The following is a 15,568-nucleotide window of genomic DNA, read 5'->3' as shown; positions in this document are numbered from 1 at the left end:
AAAGAAGGAATGGGCAAGTACGAACAGTTTCCTGCCCGGTCACCTTCTAACACTGTAAAGAAGACTGTTTTCCAGCAAGTGAACATAGTCAGTTAGAAGCAAGCCACAAGACCATGCTCTTCATTCAGTTAAGAATGCATAACCCATGAAAATACACTGCGGCGGGTTCTCACCTATGGTGAAGTGCAAAGTTTTTTCTCGAGGCCATGGAAGAGTGGTTTTAGCCTTAAACCATGCAATGAATGACCCCAGTAACACGACTAGCAGAGGGCACTGATAAAAAAAAGAGGATGGTGAGCGTGTTGGAATTAGGTTAACAAGCTCTCGGCATTGCTGTGGCGGGGGAGCGCATTCCTTTCAAGTCTGATAGGGGGGACGGACACCAAAAGGGTTTCAATTCACATGGCACGCTTTCAGTTCAGGGGCACGCTTTCAGTTCAGAAGTGACAATGTTGATCTGGGAGGTCAAAACAGAGATTTGCACGCTTTTAAGGCATAAATTCGACTATGTATAGGAGCATAGCAAAATAGCAGAGCACAGAGAGCGAGGCTGCTCATACCCAGTGGATTTAGGAATCCGTTCCATAAAAAAAAAAACAAGTGTGAGAGAGCAGAAAGGAGTGGGGCTAGGCTGCAGCCTCAACAACCTCTCGGCATTGCTGTGGCGCGGGCGGGGGGGGCGCATTCCTTTGAAGTCTGATGGGGGGGTAGGGGAGTGGCTTGGGAGCGGCTTCCTTTGAAGTCTGATGCCGAGGCTTAGACAAATGGTGTATGGTGTGCGACGTGCGATGTGGCTGGTAATGTGCACGCGCCTGGTTCACATGAACTGCCCCTAATCCGCAGTTTGGGTAGACTTTTGAAATCCTTCTACTATAATCTCGCCGAACTATGCTTACATATTGGTTCAGCGAAACGTAAAAAGGAGCTACATATGATGTATATGTGTTGCAATATGTAGCACTCGCTAAGATGCTTTAACTGTGAGAGGAGGATTTCCTCTCGAGTTGTACCTGTAAAGGAAGGTAGACAGTACAAACACGTAAGCACACACATATGGCTAAGGCTTGTATACAGTGAAATTATCAGTAGTGCCTTGGTGAAAAGCGTAAAAAACGGCAGTGTTTGTGCGGTTCGGGTCGGTATTGTGATTAAATAGCGGACTGAGTAGTATATTTGCTATTATTGCTATTCCTAGAGGAGGTTTAAACAACATTTGTGGCCAAGGTGGTAGCTATGACAACTGTATGTGCGCTGCTTACTCTCAGGATTTCGAAAGTAAACTCCATGAGTTCCGAGAGGGGGTCCGAGTAGTAATAGTGCTTCTGTGCTATCTCGTGACCCGCTGCTTCACCTGTTGTGTGCCACTGCAAGTATTTTATCACAGGTACCTGTGATGCTAAGAATTGCCCTCAGAATGCCAGCATCAGTATTGCACTGGTGCCCCTCTAAGTCAAGTTTTGCATTCGACATGCCAGAACCAAAGGCCATCTTGAAAGCAGAACACTACAGGCCCAATGGGACGGAGGCCAGAGTGAGTTGGGTGGAGCAGAGTTGTCTGGTTGGTGTGTAGAAGGCAAGGCAGTGGTTCAAATATTCTGGTTCTGCATTGTGGAGAGCTTTATAGGCATGTGTGAGGAGCTTGAAGGTGATTCTCTTTTTGATAGGGAGCAAATGGAGTTGCCAGAGGTGTTGTGGCAGCGTTTTGGACTATCTGTAGTTTCCTGAGACGTTTCCAGGTGAGGCCGGCATAGAGTGCGTTGCTGTAGTCTGCTCGTGACGAGTGCGTGGGTGACCACCTTTCTGGATTCTGTGGGGAGCCATCTGAAAGTCTTTCAAAGTAGGTGGAGCGTGTGAAAACAGGATGATGCGTTGATTTGGTGGTTCATTGAGAGCGAGGAGTCCAGTATGATGCCAAAGTTGCATGTGTGGTCCGGTGTGGTGGGTTCCTAGCACGGTGGGCCGTCAGGAGTCATTCCAGGCTGAGGTGGTAGGTCGCCGGATGAGTACTTTGGTTTTGTCCGAGTTGAGCATGAGGCAGCTGTCTTGCATCCAGATAGCAACTGCCTTCATTCCGAAGTGAAAGTTGGTTCTGGCAGTTGTGGTTTTGTTGGTGAAGGAGATGATCTGCTGGGTGTCGTCGGCGTAGGGGATGATGTTGAGTCCGTGGCTTCTGATGATGGCTGTGAGGGGGGCCGTGCAGATGTTGAAGAGGGTGAGGCTCAGGGAGCAGCGAGGGAGTACTCCACATTTGATCTCTGTAGATTCTGAGAGGAACGGGGGCCGTCTGACTCGCTGTATATGGTCGGTCAGTAAGGAGTGGGTCCAGTTCAGTGCCTTGTTGCAGATGCTGGTGTCGTAGAGTCTCGTAATTAGGGTGCAGTGGGAGATGGTGTTGAATGCGGCCGAGAGGTCAATTAGGATGAGGGCTGTGGTTTCCCCTAGTAAAGAAGAAAGCAGATATCGTCGGTGGCAGTGAGTAGTGACTCATTCTCACTAACGACTTGTCACTGACTCTCACCCCCTCACTTTCATTCACATACACTCTCACACAAACACAATCCCTCATCTATATGCACACAACATTTAAAAGCATTTTTTTTATTACCTCAGCTACCAGTGAAGGTCCCATTCCAGCTCCTGGGGCTCCATGTTTTTTTATTACACTAATGGTGAAAAATGGACTATTATTTTTCACTTATATTAGAATAAAAAAAGAGTTCGAAAACTAGAATGATGAGCCCTGAGCTGTCCCTGTGTTGTTTGGCACATATGTTGCCACCCTTGATGCCAGGGGTTGCACAGGCAGTGCCAGGGAGCACAAGGGATAATAAGCTGGGGGTCGTCATAGGTGCGAACTCTGACAACCCGTAAATGACATCTATGCAGAGAGCAGCCCCCTGCTGCTCCAGTGTCCCCCACCCTAGTGCTTGTACTGCCATATCCCTATACATACTAGACCTTCACATAATACCGCAATGCCATACCACAGCGCCCTCTTTATTTAGGACCCAGCCAAGGAATTCTTGGTTCCTACCTCACCTACCCTGTACCACAAAGTGTAACAGCATCCTAAGTTGGCAACTGCACGTTTAAATCCTCAAATAGCTCTGTGTATAATTCCACTGTGTTACATGCATGCCCACAGTTGTGCCCTTCCTCACAATATTAATCTGCATGCATTTTCAATACAGAATCCTGACTTAAGTAATTTAAACTCATACTCAATGTTTCAGCACCCCCACCTCCCCAAAAATCTCATCAAATGTGTCAGTAGGCTTATAATTGGGGCTTTGACGGCATTCTTTTAGGTTTTGCCCATACAGCACTTGCAACGTTTTTTGGCCCTCATTTATTAGGCCTAGCGTCACTTTTACGCTGCCGGTGCGTCTCTTTTTGTGACGCACCAGTGGCGTAAAAAATGCGCCTTGTTGTGCCATATTTACAAAGTGACGCATCTAGGTAGATGCTTCACTTTGTAAACCACTGCGCCACATTATACCTGCGCCAGGTCTTTCCGTCCGCCGAGGTCCCCGCCATATTAGTATGGAGGGGGGGAAAACGAGTGTGGATGTCGGGCGGATTGCCCCCGCCAGGCTGGCGGTGGCTACCGCCAGCCTGGCGAGGAGCAATCCGCCCGACATCATAATGGGCCCCTTGGATTGAGTTACATGAGCACCAGTTGCAATACAGCCTCCCACCGAGACTCGAACCCGGTTCTCCAGCTTCAATGTCTTCGATATCTGTGCTCTAGCCGTTACGCCATATCCTTTTTTTGTTCTCTTCATTGCCCCATTCTGCTCCCTCCCTCCTCGCGGTCCACTTTTAACCCTCGTTTCCTTTCAACCCTGGAAAAAAGAGTGGTGTTTGTTCATGGCTGCTCAGCATGCCCTTCTGATTAATACTATAGCCAGTCACTGATTTCCCTTGTTAATGATTGGCTAGCCTTTAGGGTTAACCCACACACACTACTGACAAAGATCCACTGCAGATTTCCACAAGCACTTCTCCCTCACATCTCTCAATTCCTGCTTCTTCTCCTCTCTCATCTTCATCATGCCAAGTCTATTATTCTGGGATGAAGGCAGCCAGCTGCCTGAGCCCACCCTTTTTATGCTGCTGTAAAGGCAAAATATTTGTTATCATACTCCACACACACTCATAAAAACTTGAAGCCATGGTAAGCTGGACTGAGGAGAGACAGACACAGATACCTTTGCTCGGTAAACACCCATTACGACGCAGTAATGACACCACAGTGCCATTACAACGCAGGTTTTACAACGCAAGTAGTTACCACGACTTGCGCTGGAGGGCGCTCTAGACTAAGGAATAGTAGATTTTCTATTCCAACACCTCCCCTGCTATACGTAGGCTGGTGTTGGAATAGTAAATCTTACTATTCCTAAGTCCAGCACCCTACAGCACAAGTCGTGGTAACGACTTGCGTTGAAAAACCTGCGTTGTGATGGTACTGCATTGTTTTCTACCGCGTTGTACCATCATACATCCCCTTTGCTCTCATATGAATGGATGACATCCTATTGCATGTTTTCAAGTTGTCACAAAAGGGAAAGCACCTGAGTACACCGCACAGGACAGCACCTGACATCCACATGGTGTCTGCCACAAAGATAGCCTGAGGAGTTTTTATGTGGAAGCCTACCAGACGTAGTTTAACCCCTTCCACGCTCATGACGAGCTGGGCTCGTCATGCAGTAGCCTCCTGCTACACTGATGACGAGCCCAGCTCGTCATGAATAATGGTGTTCCTGTATTTACAGCACAGGGGAAAAATCCCCATAGCGTTCAAGTGGTTAAGAAAACAAGGGTACCCCATAAAGTGAACCTGGGGTTGTGACGTATTTAAGGAAAACAATGGTTCAAGGGTGGCCTAATTAGGTCCTAAAAAGCGAAAGGAGTTACTTAAATTTGATATTAAATCAGTCTGGGAGCAGAACATGTAGGGCAACATGTGAAACTTTAATCATTTCATATTTTCAACATGTAGATATGCGTTCAGGTGCTCACATGAGTGATGGAGTGCATATCATGACTTGAGTGAAAAAGTGAAAATAGACGAAAGTCACACAGACAACAAGGGGTAATCCACAGAAATATATTAACGTTGGGGGGGGGAATTTTTCTTGAGGGGGTCGACGACATTTCGATCTTTAGGTAGTCAACATCATCCTCAGGACAGGGTGAGCATCCTGAAACTGGAGTAAGATAAATTAAATTAGCACTTAGCCTTATTTAATGTATTCTTGACATAGTGACTTAGTGCTCCCAGTGGCATGATGGGCATAGTTTGCATGCACATTGTTCACATATTTAATTTACATGATAACCTGGCAATCGTGTTTGGGGCGCGCAGGGTGCCATCTCAAAGCTAGGTACTGTGAGTCGAGGGGCGCACTTTTAGAGTTCATACATGTTGTAGAACTTACTCTTTTAGAAGCCTACCAGACAACACAGCTGTCTGGTTGTGAAAATACTTCTTGGGGACATTCTTAAAGTTTCACTGGAAATGCATTCAGCCCGTTGCTTATCATCGGCTTTGTGGTTTGCAGCTCACGTATTCTTGCTTTCTATTTGCTGGCTTTGCTTGTTTTAGTCTGTTCAGTATGTCTTTGTCCCTCCTGTGGAGCATAGCCTGTTTACCACCTCACTCCTTTTATTTTTCCACAAATGCTCGCTTTCTGTAAAGAGACCCTTAAATTTAATTCTTCTCCTGTCACCTTTGCTATGCATTCAAATACAGAGGTCCAATGTCAGGCACTGTCTTTAGAGGGTGCTTGGTGTTTACGTTTCTTTCTTTAACTTCAAAGTGAGAGAATTTAAGTGACAATCATGCTGAATATTGGGGACGGGAAGGGCGCAGCGTGCTCTAGTCATTTAGTCCTTTTTAGTTCGAAGCATACTTGACAGCACAGCAGTCAGGTTACTAAATACTTCTTTGGGACTTTCTGCAAGCTGACCTAAGAATGCATTCTGCCCATTCCTTACCAGCTGTTTAAGTTTTGTTCTGATCTTGTCCCATTTACTGTACATTTAAAGACAGAGGTCAAATGTCAGGCTCTGTCTTTCGTGGGAGCTTGGTGGTTACTTTTATTTCTCTGACTTCAAAGTGAGAGGATTTATCTGACAACCTGGGGGTGTGAAAGGAAAAACTTTTTCTAGTGATAGAGCGCGATTGTGCTCTTCAATTTGTAGGGGTGCATTATAATCATGAGTAGTTAGCACCTGCATATACCCTCTTGTCATATTAACATTTGGTTATTAGAATGTGTAATGTAATAACGTGTAAAGTGAAGTGATAGAGAGATTTAGTACAACATGGAGAAATGTACATTGAGAAATGAACATTGTAATTGTGTTATAAATGGTGAAATCTTAATGTTCGTTTCATAAATGACTAATGAGAAATTAATTAATTGACTGTGTAACGCACTGAATTAAACGTGCACAATAATAATGTTCATATATTCGTGTGATTAATAAAGTTTCTTATTGGTTCTTATGTCAGCCGATTTTCTGTAGGCCTCATATGTTTTTTTCCCTGGCTCTCAAATTCGAGTTGTTCGTAATGTTCCTGTGTATGCACAACCTCTTTTTTTCTCACGTTTCTGTTGCAGCTGGAGAAATGTATCTTTGTAAGTTAGAATAACACTTTTGTTTTATGAGTTAGGCTTAGGGAGGAGAGGATACATTTGAACAAGTGGTGCTGATAATGTGGGACGGTGTTCTTTCTCACTGGAGAAGGCCTAGATATCAAGGTCCTTGAGCCAGAGGCTGGGAGTTTCAAAGCCACCTGGAAAGTTACCTGCGAGGAGGTGTCTAGCTGGATGGGACGCTCGTATGATGTGATGATGGGTGTGCCTTAGGATTTTTATACTGGGGTTAGGGACAGGGCCCCGGGGGTTTGAGTTAGAAGAGAAGATCTGATGGAGAGAGATTGAGCATCTTAGAACAAGCTGTGTCGCTTTATGCTAATTCAACGTGAGTGCACTTCTTAGGAAGTCTTCATGAGATGACACCTTTTCCTGAACTTGCCTGGGGAAATGCTAAGTAGGGATGTCACGCTAGTGGTAGTGTAGGGACAGACTAATGCTTTTTACTTACGAACATCAAATGCAGAATACTCTTGATGTTGGCGCTGTGATCATCTGCATCCTGATTCTAGAGCTGGTCATCTTTTGTATGCTTCATAGATTGAATTTTGCCCAAAAGTTTTGTTTTGTATTAGTTCCAATGTATTTCTACACCCTCTGTTGGAGTGTATGTATGCCAAATTGTTTTTGGCCATGCAATAAACTAACTAAACTTAGAACCTTGATTCAGTGATTCTTCGGAGTCATGGTTTATTGGGATTGTGAAACCTAATTGGACAAGGTATTTCTCCCCTCTACACTTTTAAGCAGGAACCAACGATCCAGGGGTTTCAGAGTAAATCTACACCGTGGAACCCAGCCTCATCAGTTGGTAACAATGTTGGATGGTTCCCTCTTGACTTGAGGGGAGAATCTAGAAAATTCTAGAAAGTTTTAGCCCCACAGAGCCCCAAAGAATGAGAGCCCAAAAGATCAAGAACAGAGAATGGCACACTTTGGCAGGGACCGACGAAGATTGACGGTGCAGTGAGGACAGAGGTGAATATGAATAGGAATGTTGTGAGTTAGATTGTGGTGATGAATTGATTGTTTGATATTTTGCGGAGTTGGGTTAATGTGGTATTGAACCAGACGTGCGCAGTCCATGAGATTTGTTTTTGTTTTGATGTCAGACTCAAGAGTAGCCTAAGAACCTTGGGATAGATTTGGGGTGTAGAAGACACAAATTTGTTGTGAATGTTTGACCATTGGTTTGTTAGGAAGTCGTTAAGCAGTAGCGATGATCCGCCTGAGACAGGGAACTTTGTGTAAGTGGATTTGTTAGAATCGTGTGGGAAGCCTTGTATACAGGGATGGACTACAGCGAGCCGAGTGGCCAGCGCAGGTCGAGGGTTACAGTGTATGAATGTTCTTGAGTGATTAAATTCTATCGATCTCGAAGAAAGGCAGACTATTACCTGTTCATGTGGCGATCCGGTCATTTGGTAGGCAGACAGCTACTTGTTTATGTGACTGTCCTGTCATTTCGTAGGGAGACACTTACGTGTTTCTATGATTGAGAGTGTTAATGCCAACGGTGATCCTGTGAAGGAGGGTGAACTGCTGTGAGGGGGAAGGGTGATGTCGGAGTGTGCCGCTCTGCGATAGGCCGGTTGGTGTAAGGCCGGGCTGGGATTGGGGGTTGTCATCAGGAAGTTGAAACGAAAACATCTTGTGAGCAAAGAATATGGTTTAATCATACAATGTTTTAAAGGGTAAATGGTAAAAATATCGAATCCAAAATATAGACAAACCAAAATATCAAGTCCAAAATATAGAATGGAAAAAATATCCAATGGACAGAATATAGACTTAAAAAATATCGTTTTGAAGGTAAGTAATGTAATATCGATTTTAAAAATATAGACAGTCAAAATATCGAAGTACATAATATAGTTTATTAAAAATATCGAATTTTTAATATCGCAATTTTTTAAGTGTTTTTTATGTTAGTATATGTGTGAAAAGTGTATATATTTTTGTAATTTATTTTGAGTAATTAATTTTATGTTATTTAATTATTGTGTAATTTAATTCTGTAGTGGGTTGTGGGTTTATAGGGGAATAGGGTGGGAAGTAATTTAATTATAATTAATTAAATATGTTAATTAATTAATTGGCATTTATTTAGAATAAATTGTTAATTAATTTTTAATTGGTAATTAATTAATTCCTAATTGATAATTGTTGTTTTATTAATTGATTAATTGATAACTATGTGAATTAAATTAATTTATTTTCTGTAGCGGGTTGTGGGTTTATAGGGGAATAGGGTGGGAAGTAATTTAATTATAATTAATCAAATATGTTAATTAATTAATTGGTATTTATTTAGAATAAATTGTTAATTGGTAATTAATTAATTCTTAATTGATAATTATTTTTTATTAATTGATTAATTGATAATTATGTGAATTAAATTAATTTATTTTCTGTAGTGGGTTGTGGGTTTATAGGAGAATAGGGTGGGAAGTAATTTAATTATAATTAATTAAATATGTTAATTAATTAATTGGTATTTTTTTAAATCAATTGTTAATTAATTATTAATTGGTAATTAATTCTTAATTGATCAATATTTTTTATTAATGGATTACTTGATAATTATGTGAATTAAATTAATTTATTTTCTGTAGCGGGTTGTGGGTTTATAGGGGAATAGGGTGGGAAGTAATTTAATTATAATTAAATAAATATGTTAATTAATTACTTGGTATTTATTTTGAATACATTGTTAATTAATTTTTAATTGGTAATTAATTAATTCTTGATTGATAATTAATTTTCATTAATTGATTAATTGATGATTATGCGAATTATATTAGTTTATTTTCACTAGAGTGGGAATAGTAAAATTTACCCCTATGCTATCCAATGCTTTCCCTACTGTTGCACTCTCTGGAGTAGGAATAGTAATTTTTACCCCTAAGCTATCCAACGCTTTCCCTACTGTTGCACTCTCTGGAGTGGGAATAGTAATTTTTACCCCTACGCTATCCAACGCTTTCCCTACTGTTACACTCTCTGGAGTGGGAATAGTCATTTTTACCCCTACGCTATCCAACGCTTTCCCTACTGTTGCACTCTCTGGAGTGGGAATAGTAATTTTTACCCCTACGCTATCCAACGCTTTCCCTACTGTTGCACTCTCTGGAGTGGGAATAGTAATTTTTACCCCTTCGCTATCCAATGTTTTCCCTACTGTTGCACTCTCTGGAGTAGAAATAGTAATTTTTACCCCTACGCTATCCAACGCTTTCCCTACTGTTGCACTCTCTGGAGTGGGAATAGCAATTTTTACCCCTACGCTATCCAACTCTTTCCCTACTGTTGCACTCTCTGGAGTGGGAATAGTAATTTGTACTCCTACGCTATCCAACGCTTTCCCCACTGTTGCACTGTGTGGAGTAGGAATAGTAATTTAAACCCCTACGCTATCCAACGTTTTCCCTACTGTTGCACTCTCTGGAGTGGGAATAGTAATTTGTACCCCTGCGCTATCCAACTCTTTCCCTACTGTTGCACTCTCTGGAGTGGGAATAGTAATTTTTACCCCTACGCTATCCAACGCTTTCCCTACTGTTGCACTCTCTGGAGTGGGAATACTAATTTTTACCCCTACGCTATCCAACGCTTTCCCTACTGTTGCACTCTCTGGAGTGGGAATAGTAATTTTTACCCCTACGCTATCCAACGCTTTCCCTACTGTTGCACTCTCTGGAGTGGGAATAGTAATTTTTACCCCTACGCTATCCAACGCTTTCCCTACTGTTGCACTCTTTGGAGTGGGAATAGTAATTTTTACCCCTACGCTATCCAACGCTTTCCCTACTGTTGCACTTCCAGGAGTGAGAATAGTAATTTTTACACCTCCGCTATCCTACGGTAATAATATTGTGTATTTTTTTATTAATATTATGTTAATATATATATATGTTTTAACAGATATGATTGTATTTTTTTTTAATATAAGTTAAATTAGTTATTTAATAATTTTAAGGTTATTTAAGTATTTTTAAGTATATTTTAGCTATTTATTTTTAATATTTTTTTAATTTTACATTAATTTTAAGAAATTCGTTATTTTTATAATGTATATATATATAAACGATATTTTGGGGTCGATATTTTGGTATTTACCTGTTTGGAGATAGGAATTCGATATTTTGTCTGTCGATATTTTGGAATCTATATTTTGGGTAGTCTATATTTTGTCCCTCGATATTTAGTCAGTGATCCGTTTTAAAGTATTACGAGACCTTTATAGGGGAGATAGAGGAGTGGTAACTCGAGTGGGTGAGGAAAGACTGCCCAAGGATACACCAGCACATTCAAGTGTTTTAGGGTGAGTGAAGGATTTCACAATTTTAAAAATAGTTTTTAGTTTGGATTCTGCCAGCCTGAGTAGATTGGTGAAGCAGGATTTTTTTTTCTATTTTAATTTGTTAATGGTAAGTTTTGAGGCCATTTTTTAAAAGGGGTTCACTCTTCTTGTTTATAGCTTATCCGCGGTCTGCGTTCTAGCTGTCCCCAATGTCCTTGTCATTCTCTCAGCTTTTGAGTGAACCAGGGAGTGGAAACTTTGGGGGTCATTAGGATGGCGGGCGGATTGCCCCCGCCAATCTGGCGGTAGCCACCGCCGGCCTGGCGGGGGCAATCCGCCCGCCATCCTCAGCTAAATGCCCCCCGCCATATTAGTATGGCGGGGGACCGCGGCGGACGGAAAGACCGTCCGCCGCTTTTCCACCCCGGTCGCCTTGCGACCGGGGCGGAAAATGTTTAATATGGTGGCGGTGTCTATCAGACACGGCCAGCCATATTACAATGGGCAGTAACAGATGCCTTTCCGTAGCGGCAATGCCGCCACGGAAAGGCATGCGGTCTTCACTTCGGGGGCCCTCTGCGGGCCCCCGAAGTGAAGGCGAGGGGGGAGTGCACATGGGGGGTACCTGTGGTACCCCCCAGCATTTGCATACACAATGGGGCAGGCACCGCGCGGTGCCTGCCGCTTTGTGTATGCAAATGCATACATGCATTTTTAGCATTGTGGCGGGCGGTGCTGAGAGCACCACCTGCCACAATGTTATAAATGCAGGAAGCGCCTGCCACTGTGGCGGGCGCATCCTAATACCCCCCCACGGGACACCCGCCCTTATGGCAGGGGGTCCCGAATTCCGATAGGATGGCGGGCGGACTAAGTCCGCCCATCATCCTAATGACCTCCTTTGTTGGTAGACTTCTTTTCCGAAGGTCCTGGCGGGGCAAAGGTGTTACTGAGTGTAGCCATCCAGGAGTTAAAATAATGGGTATCTAGTGAGGGATCTCCTGTCAAGGACGGCCTACAGGCAGATGCTTTGGTGCTAAGGTGGCGTGTGCAGAGCTCTTCTTGAGCTTGGGCAGGAATGCAATGGCAGACCTGCAGACACACTTTTACCCCACTCCACTCTACTCTACTCTATGATGCTCCACTCTATGCGACTCTCCTTTGCCACTCCACTCAATGCTACTCCAATCTATGGCACTCTACAAGACTCTATGCCTCTTTACGTACCTCCACTCTACACCACTTTACTCCACTGCACTCTATGTCCCTGCACTCTAAGCTCCTCTACTCTACTTCCCTCCACTCTACACCTGACTCTACAACACTCACTGACACCCTATGACACTCAATGCCACTCTATGCCACTCCAATCCACAACACTTCATTACACTCACGCACTCCACTCTATGCCACTCTACTCCACTCTGCTCTACTCTGCAACACTTTCCCCTACTCTACGCCACTTTACTCCACTCTACGCTATGACACTCCACACTACTCCACTCAATGCTCCTCCACTCTACGGCCCTCTGCTCTACACTCTATCCTCCCTCACTCTGACACTATGGCAATCCACTCTAATGTACTCTACACCACTCTATTCCACTCCAGTCTATGCCACTGTACTCCACTCTACGCTATGACACTCCACACTACTCCACTCTATGCTCCTCCACTCTATTCACCTCCACTTTATGCCTTCCACTCCCTCTCCACTCTATAGTCCTCCACTCAATGCTCCTCCACTCTATGCTCCTCCACTCTACGGCCCTCTGCTCTACACTCTATCCTCCCCCACTCTGACACTATGGCAATCCACTCTAATGTACTCTACACCCCTCTATTCCACTCCAGTCTATGCCACTGTACTCCACTCCATGACTCTCTACGATCCTCCACTCTACGACCCTTCACTCGATGACACTCCACTCCGCGCTACTCTACTCAACGCCACTCAACTCTACATTACTCCAGTCTATGCCACTCTGCAACACTCTATTCCATTCTATGCCACATCACTCCACTCTACTTCCCTCTGACAGTCTACTCCACACTATACCCTTCCACTCTATGACCCTCCTCTCTACGACACTCTACGACACTCTGCTCCACTGAATGTTCCTCCCTTTAAGAAATTAAATGAATTCGTACTTGTATAGCGCACTCATACCCTGAGGTGTCTTGGCGTTGTACGCATACCGCTGTGGAACCCTTCCTGGCTTTTCCCTGTGAAATACCCACTCCTGGGCACCCCCAAGGTGAAGCCAGGCATCCCAGCGCTGTTGGGGCCGGTGTGGAGGATAAGCAAGCTATTGCCCAGAGTTGCAGAGTGAGACCCATGATTGGAATAGGCACCGACGCGAGAATTATCAGGTCCGAGGAAATTGAGTCCAAGAGCCGCCCTGGTGGGAATTGAACCCTGGTCCCGGGCTAGACCTCTGCATCAGGGTCTGCCGCTCTAACCATTGAGCCACACTTTTCCTTTCCCCTCTCTCCCTTTAAACGCAATGCAGTGTATAAGTTCCTGTGTTGAACTGAGTTGTGTGAAAGGTTAGTAAATCTGACCCTAAATGCTGGTTACTTATAAGCTCAACTCAATCTTTGAACATCTACCCAGTCAGGGTTCCTCCCTCACCAAGAGATGGAAACTACTCTTCTAAATGATAAAAACGAGTTTTGTATGCCCGTTATGGATAGCACAGACTTAAGGTAACCCAGTTTCTAAGAAATATAGAGCAGAATTTCAATTGGAAACCTTCCCCCTGGCAGCATTGGCCCATGCAATAGGCATCTCTCAAAGAAAAACCTGAGTAAAGTATTTGAGCAGTATCCAAAAGACCTGTAAACCAGGCAATTACAATGTAAAAAGAAGTTGATGGGGTTAGGAGTTACAATGTTTTTAAATAAATGTTGAAAAACACTGAAAAAAAGAATAATGGGAATTTGAAACTTAATGACAGTCTTGGTGCTCAGGTGACAGAGTCTTAGGTGCCGTTCAGTATAAACACAACGAAGTGTGGGTCAGAAAAATTCTATTGGTTCATCCTGGTAAGCTGGTTTATTATCAAATGTATTTCATATGGAAGTCAACATTATCTTGTGTCGCAGAGTGGTGTGGGCATCAGCAGCTCTGCATGGCTAAACACACTGAATTTGGGTACCTGCTGCCATCTCACTTTTTGGAGCAAAAGTCGAAGGAACCAACTTGAAATCTATAGCCGCTGAGGTAGTTTAACATCTGGCATCTTTTAATCACCTTTTCTAACTGAATTTTCTCTTCGTGTTGGAAATGGCCCTTTATGCAGAGTCACCCACAAACCTTATGCCTTCCACCTCCCTTTTTATCTGAATTTGTTTTTGATGGCTCTAGGATTCTGGGCACTTTACCACTACTAACTAGTGCGAAAATGCATATGCTCTGTATTCAAAACATGGGAACATTGGTTTATTGACAATTTGCATGTTTAATTTACTTATAAGGCCCTAACAAAGTGCCAAGTATGTGTCCATGGCCTGTACATTTAAATGCTGCAAGTGGGCCTGTACCACTGATTGTGCCACCCACTTCAGTAGCCTTTAAACATGTTAAAAATGGCCCAGGCCTGATAATGCAGAGCCTGTGTGTGCAGTTTTTAACTGCCATTTTGACCTGGCAAGTTAACCTACTTGCCAGGCCCAAATATTTTCTTTTAATGCATATAGGTCACCCCTAAGGAAGGCCCGCAGGGTGGAGTGTAATTAAACGGTAGGACATGTGCTTTTGTGTTTTATATGTCCTGGTGGTGAAAAACTACTAAATCCTCTTTTCGCTACTGCAAGGTCTACCTCTCCCAAAAGTTAACATTGGGATTGCCTTAAAACATCTTTAAAGTGTAATTCCTAATTGGGGTCAGATAGAAATTTGGAGTTTGGTGTCTCCAGACTCACAATTTAAAATCACAAAATATCACTAAATATAGTGAAGTCTGATTTTAAATTGTAAGTCATAAAATAAGACATTTAGAAAATTGTCATTTTTTTACTTTAACCATTCTTTGCCTATGCCTGTCTCTGAATCTATGTCTATGTTGGGTGACAGCTGGGATTTGTGCATTCCCTCTAGACAGTGACACAAAGGGAGCTAGGGTGTGACATGTGCATCCTGATGGCCCATCACTAGGTTGATGGGCCTTCCTGAGATAGATTGGGAGGGAGGAGCTGAGGTTCCGTGAATTCTGAACCCGTTTCATAAAGGTCATGGTTTCGTTACGAATTTGATATTAGCGAACCGTAACTAGTTAGTACGACAAGTATGAGTGTTTTCATCACGTTAGACCGATGGATTCACTACGTATTTAGGGATTTCGTTCTGAACCCATGGGTTCCATTTTGTGTATGGCAGCCATTTTGTGGTTGCCCTCACATAGGCCGATGACTGTGGCTGAACAAGTCCTTTAAGTACATGTACCTCCAGTTCGTGCTGACTCCTGTTTGACCTGAGTGAACTGACCCTGTTGCCTGAAGCTGACCTTGTTAAACCAGTTCCTGCCCTTTAGCTGATCAAGAGTAAGGATCAAAGCACAGGACATCGTAAAACTTTATTGCACACAAATAT

General features: G+C 43.3%; 1 protein-coding gene across 1 annotated transcript in view; it reads left to right on the top strand.

Moving 5' to 3' along the window:
• LOC144807226 (uncharacterized) overlaps positions 1–15,568 on the top strand; it is a 494,237-nt gene that overhangs the window by 131,713 nt on the left and 346,956 nt on the right. The gene's annotated exons all lie outside the window — the stretch shown is intronic.

The sequence above is a fragment of the Lissotriton helveticus genome, chromosome 1_2, assembly GCF_964261635.1.
Source record: "Lissotriton helveticus chromosome 1_2, aLisHel1.1, whole genome shotgun sequence".
Classification (NCBI taxonomy): Eukaryota; Metazoa; Chordata; class Amphibia; order Caudata; family Salamandridae; genus Lissotriton; species Lissotriton helveticus.
This window is presented reverse-complemented; position numbering and strand designations above follow the sequence as displayed.